General features: G+C 38.3%; 1 pseudogene; it reads right to left on the bottom strand.

Moving 5' to 3' along the window:
* Positions 1-270: 270 nt before the first annotated feature.
* On the bottom strand, positions 271-1,467 carry LOC110305194 (annotated as a pseudogene).
* Between the last annotated feature and the right edge of the window lie 4,465 nt (positions 1,468-5,932).

Here is a 5,932-nt window from a genome sequence, read left to right as displayed (position 1 = left end):
ATGATCATTCATGAATGCAAATAAATCTACTTAAATCCATTCAGGTATGAGTAGCACTTGTGTGCAGATTTTTCTACCACATACTTCCATGTATGCTTGGAAGTAGGACCCAGATAAATGTAACTACCCCAGGAGGATACTTTTATCAATCAATTTAACTTGATTTGTTTTTTTCTAATTTTGATCTTATAGGTAAAGGCATTATTGAAAAAGCAGAAAAATAAGTTCATGCCTGTAAAACCAAAGAAAATGTCTTCAAAGCATGTTATATTAAGAGGAAGAAGACCTAAGACCCACAGTATTTTGCAGAGCAACTTTGACCTTCATGATTCTCAAACTGTTCACCACTGGGTTCAGTAGAGGGGTGATGACAGTGTAAGTCACTGAGATGAGCTGTCCTGCCCCAGCAAAATCTGGGACTTTAGTTTTAGGTAGATGATTGGTACACAGCCATAATGGATGATGACCACTATGAGGAGGGAGGCATGGGTGGCAAAGGCATTCTTTTAACCTTCAGTGAGGAAATCTTAAGGATGGTGGAATTGATAACAACATAAGAGATGAAAATGAGGCCCATGGGTAAGACAAGGACACTGACAACAAAGTTTATGATCTCATTGTTATTTGGGCAGACCATTTTTTTTCAGGGCTCTCAAATTGCAGAAGAATTGAACAACTGAAGCCATAAAAGAAGGGCAGACCAAACACTGATATAGCTTGTACAATAGCCACACTGATGCCAATTCCCAGAAACCCAGTTGCCAAGTGGATATAGGCTTTCCTACCCATGATTATATCGAAAACCTTAGGTAATTGCAGATGGTCACAGAGTTTTTATTTATTTTTAATTGGATATTTTAATTTTTTACATTTCAAATGTTATCCCCTTTCCAGTTTTCACCTCTGGAAACCCCAATCACATCACCTTCCCTCTGATTCTATAAAGATGCTCCCCCTCCCACCCACTTATTCCTGCTTCCCCACCCCAGCATTCCCCTACACTGGGGTCTTCATAGGGCCAAGGGCCTCTCTTTCCATTGATATCTGACAAGGCCATCCTCTGCTATGCATGTGGCTGGAACAATGGGTCAACTCATATGTACTCTTTGATTGATGGTTTAGTCTCTGGGAGCTCTGGGGATGTGGTTGGTAGATATTGTTGTCCTTCCTATGGGCTTTCAAAACCCTTCAGCTTTTTCAGTCCCTTCTCTAATTCCTCCATTGGACCACATAGTTCTAATAACTCATTACTGTGCTAATAAATCAATTGTTGATGCCAAAAGTTAGATAAAAGAAGAGCTAAGTTACACAGCCTTAGGTATCTATGACCTGGTGAGGATTAAGGAGGGCAAAGATCATACAAGGAATTGTGGCAATGGTATAGCAAGCCTAAGAGATGGAAACCATGCTCATGAAAAAAATACATGGGTGTATGGAATGATGCTCCAGGTGAATGATTGTCACAGTGACCACACACCAACACCTGGAATCCTCCAGTGATCATCTTTTGCTGATCAACCTGTGCAGATTGTTGCAAGCATGCAAAGTTCTAAATGCTGTCTCAGTTTCAACATTTTGTTTTAAAAGATGTATTTTCACCATACAGTTTCCCATTGCTTTTATGTTTGCTCGGGCTCTTGCAACTTTCCATTGGGGTTAACTAGCATGAATGAATTATATATATATATATATATATACACACACACAATAAGACTGATATTTTGCTCATCAGCTTTATGCTATGGTCCTTCACCCAGCAAAGGATTTGGGTGATGCTAAAGAATGTTCCTTTAATGATGGCTAATATTCATTTCTGTGTGTATGCCCATCTTATTTCAAGATGTCCCAGCTAAACTTTCAGCTTATTAGCTATTTTTCCAGAACCATGGTACACATCAGAGTACTAATGGCTGTCTCTGTCCACTCCCAAATAAGTGAACCACACTGAGCCAGTTTATCTACAGATTTTTCTCAACCTCCACTGAAAATAAAGTCTGATTCCTCTAACACCAAAGCACTATCTCGCAGAGAAAGTTCAAAGCAACAAGAACAAAAGATTATAATCCCTAAACTATAGGGGCAAAAAAATTGGTGGCTGACCATTTGATATTTGATAGCCAACTTGAGGACTCTTTCCTAGAGAACACCATTTTTCCCACCCCAAGTATTCATTGGTTGTCTGTGGTTTTGCTAGGAATGGGGTCTCTTGCCCCTTATGTAATAGCATGCTTATTGTTGTTGTCACCCTTGCCTTTTTAGGCAGCCATGTTGTTGAGATTTCACAGGTATAGCTTCTATAAAATTTTTAGGAGAAATAATCTCACATAAAAATTCCAATTTCTCTGACCCTTACATTCTTTCCACCCTTCTTCTGTGATGTTCTCTGGAACTTAGATGTGTTAGTCATATGGTTCAGATGAGGCTGGATCATGTAATTGGATTGGGTTGGATAACACAGGATCACTTGTTTTCACCATCAGATATGCTGTAATTTTCTGTAATGCTCTCCATATGTTACACAGTACAGTTTATTTGGTGAAGTATAAGAACTACAGTTATCTGTGAATATAAGGACAAATACTTTGGAAACCATATGCATGCAAAAACATGCCCAATCCCATTGTATCTAGATATTTATAAATATATGACACACACACAATTTATTTATTTAAATATATTTTATGTATTTATTATATTCTTGTGTGTGTGTGTGTGTGTGTGTGTGTGTGTGTGTGTTCATGTTATGAAACAACAATTTAGGAAAAGTGGTAGAGCCAGAAATTTGATGAAATGTAACGGGAGTAACCTATGCTTCATTGGATGTACAGAATTATATATATATATATATATATATATATACATACATACATACATATAAGTAAAATTTTTTAAAGTAAAATTTTAATTAGTAAAATAATGTTTAATTTTACTTTTAACTTTTAAAAATGGATGAGAACCCACAATATTAAGTGTTTTTCACAGACTCTGGATAGTCCAACTTCAAACTCTAGATTTTCGGTTAGTTCTTTGTCTCTAGTCAATTGTTATTTCTTAAAATGGTTGCCTATTATACTGTAATTAAATTTATTATATATTTTATTTATTTACATTTCAAATGTTACCCCTTTTCCTATTTACCCCTCTGGAACCCCCTATCCCATTTCCCCTCCCCCTGCTTCTATGACTGCGTTCCCCCACCTACCAACCCATTTCCACTTCCTGATACTAGCATTTCCCTACACTAGGGCATCAAGCCTTCACATGGCCTAGGGCCTCTCTTCCCATTAATGTCCTACAAGGCCATCCTCTGCTACATATGCAGCTGGAGCAATGGGTCCCTCCATGTGTACTCTTTAGTTGGTGGTTTAGTCACTAGGAACTCTGGAGAGGTCTAGTTGGTTGATACTGTTGTTCATCCTGTGGGGTTGCAAGCCGCTTCAGCTTCTTCAGTCCTTTCTATAACTCTTCTATTGGGGACCCCATGCTCAGTCAGTCCAGCAGCTGGATGTGGTCATCCACCTGTATTTGTCAGGCTCTGGCAGAGCCTCTCAGGAGGCAGCTATATCAGGCTCCTGTCAGCAAACACTTCTTGGCATCCACTTTATTGTCTGGGTCTGGTGACTGTATATGGGATAGATTCCCAGGTTGGACAGTCTCTGGACGGCCTTTCCTCCAGTCTCTGCTCCACACTTTGTCTCTGTATTTCCTCCTGTGGGTATTTTGTTATCCTTTCTAATAAGGACTGAAAGTCTCCATACTCTGGTGTTCCGTCTTAAGCTTCATGTGGTCTGTGAATTGTACCTTCTGTATTCTGAGCTTGTGGGCTAATATCATCTTATCAGTGAGTATATACCATGTGTATTCTTTTGTGATTGGTTTACTTCACCCAGGATGGTATTTTCTAATTCCACCTATTTGCCTAAGAATTTAATGAAGTCATTGTTCTTAATAGCTGAGTAGTACTTCATTGTGTAAATGTACCACAATTTCTGTATCCATTCCTCTATTGAAGGATATCTTGGTTCTTTCCAGCTTCTGGCTATTATAAGTTAGGCTGCTATGAACATAGTGAAGCATGTATCCTTTTTATATGTGAGAGCATCTTTTGGACATATGCCCAGGAGTGGTATAGCTGGGTCATCAGGCAGTACTATGTCCAGTTCTCTGAAGAACCACCAGAATGATTTTCACAGTGGTTGTACCAGCTTAAAATCCCACCAGCTATGGAATAGTATTCCTCTTTTTCCACATCCTCAACAGCATCTGTTGTCACCTGAGTTTTTGATCTTAGCCATTCTAACTGGTATGAGGTGGAATCTTAGGGTTGTGTTGATTTGCATATCCCTGATGACTAAAAATGTTGAACATTTTTTAGGTGTTTCTCAGCCATTCAGTATTTCTCAGTTGAGAATTCTTTGTTTAGCTATGTACCCAAATTTTTTTTTGAGTTTCAGAATCCTTTATTTCTTTTTAATTTTTAATATTTTTTATTACGTATTTTCCTCAATTACATTTCCAATGCTATCCCAAAAGTCCCCCATACCCTCCCCCCCACTTCCCTACCCACCCATTCCCATTTTTTGGCCCTGGTGTTCCCCTGTACTGGGGCATATAAAGTTTGTGTGTCCAATGGGTCTCTCTTTCCAGTGATGGCCGACTAGGCCGTCTTTTGATACATATGCAGCTAGAGTCAAGAGCTCCGAGGTATGTTATTTGGTTCTCTGGAGTCTAACTTCTTAAGTTCTTTGTATATATTGGATATTAGCCCTCTATTGGATATAAGGTTGGTAAAGATCTTTTCCCAATCTGTTGGTTGCCATTTTGTCCTATTGACAGTGTCCTTTCCTTTACAGAAGCTCTAAAATTTTATGAGATCCTGTTTGTCAATTCTAGATCTTAGAGCTTAAGCCATTGGTGTTCTGTTTGGGAAATTTTCCCTGTGCCCATGTGTTCGAGGCTCTTCCCCACTTTCTCTTCTATTAGTTTCAGTGTTTCAGGTTTTCTGTGGAGGCCCTTGATCCACTTGGACTTGCACTTTATACAAGGAGATTAGAATGGATCAATTTGCATTCTTCTACATGCTGACCTCCAGTTGAACCAGTTGTTGAAAATGCTGTCTTTTTTCCACTGAATGGTTTTAGCTCCTTTGTCAAAGATCAAGTGACCATATGTGTGTGGGTTCATTTCTGAGTCTTCAATTCTGACCATTTACCAGCTGCCTGTCTCTGTACCAATACCATGCAGTTTTTATTACTATTGCTCTTTAATAAAGCATGGCATCATGGATGGTGATTTCCCCAGAAGTTCTTTTATTGGTGAGAGTAAAAAGAGAGTAGTTTTCCCTATCCTGGGTTTTTTTGTTCTTCCAGATGAATTTGCAAATTGCTCTTTCTAACTCTGTGAAGAATTGAGTTGGAATTTTGATGAAGATTTCATTCAATCTGTAGATTGCTTTAGGCAAGATAGCTATTTTCATTATATAAATCCTGTCAATCCATGAGCATGGGAGATCTTTCCATCTCCTGAGATCTTCTTTGATTTCTTTCTTCAGAGACTTGAAAAAAAAAAGTTCTTGTCATACAGATCTTTCACTTGCTTGGTTAGAGTCCCACCAAGGTATTTTATATTATTTTGACTATTGTGAAGGGTGTCATTTCCCTAATTTCTTTCTCAGCCTGTTTATCCTTTGATGCGAGAAAGGCCACTGATTTTTTGGAGTTAATTTTATATCCATCCACTTTGCTGAAGTTGTTTATAAGTTTAAGGAGTTCTCTGGTAGAATTTTTAGGGTCATATAAGTATAATATCATATAAGTATAATATCTTTTGCAAATAGTGATATTTTGACGTCTTCCTTTCCAATCTCTATCCCTTTGACCTCCTTTTGTGGTCTAGTTGCTCTGGCTAGGACTTCAAGTACTATTTTGAATAG

The sequence above is a fragment of the Mus caroli genome, chromosome 1 (assembly GCF_900094665.2).
Source record: "Mus caroli chromosome 1, CAROLI_EIJ_v1.1, whole genome shotgun sequence".
Lineage (NCBI taxonomy): Eukaryota > Metazoa > Chordata > Mammalia > Rodentia > Muridae > Mus > Mus caroli.
This window is presented reverse-complemented; position numbering and strand designations above follow the sequence as displayed.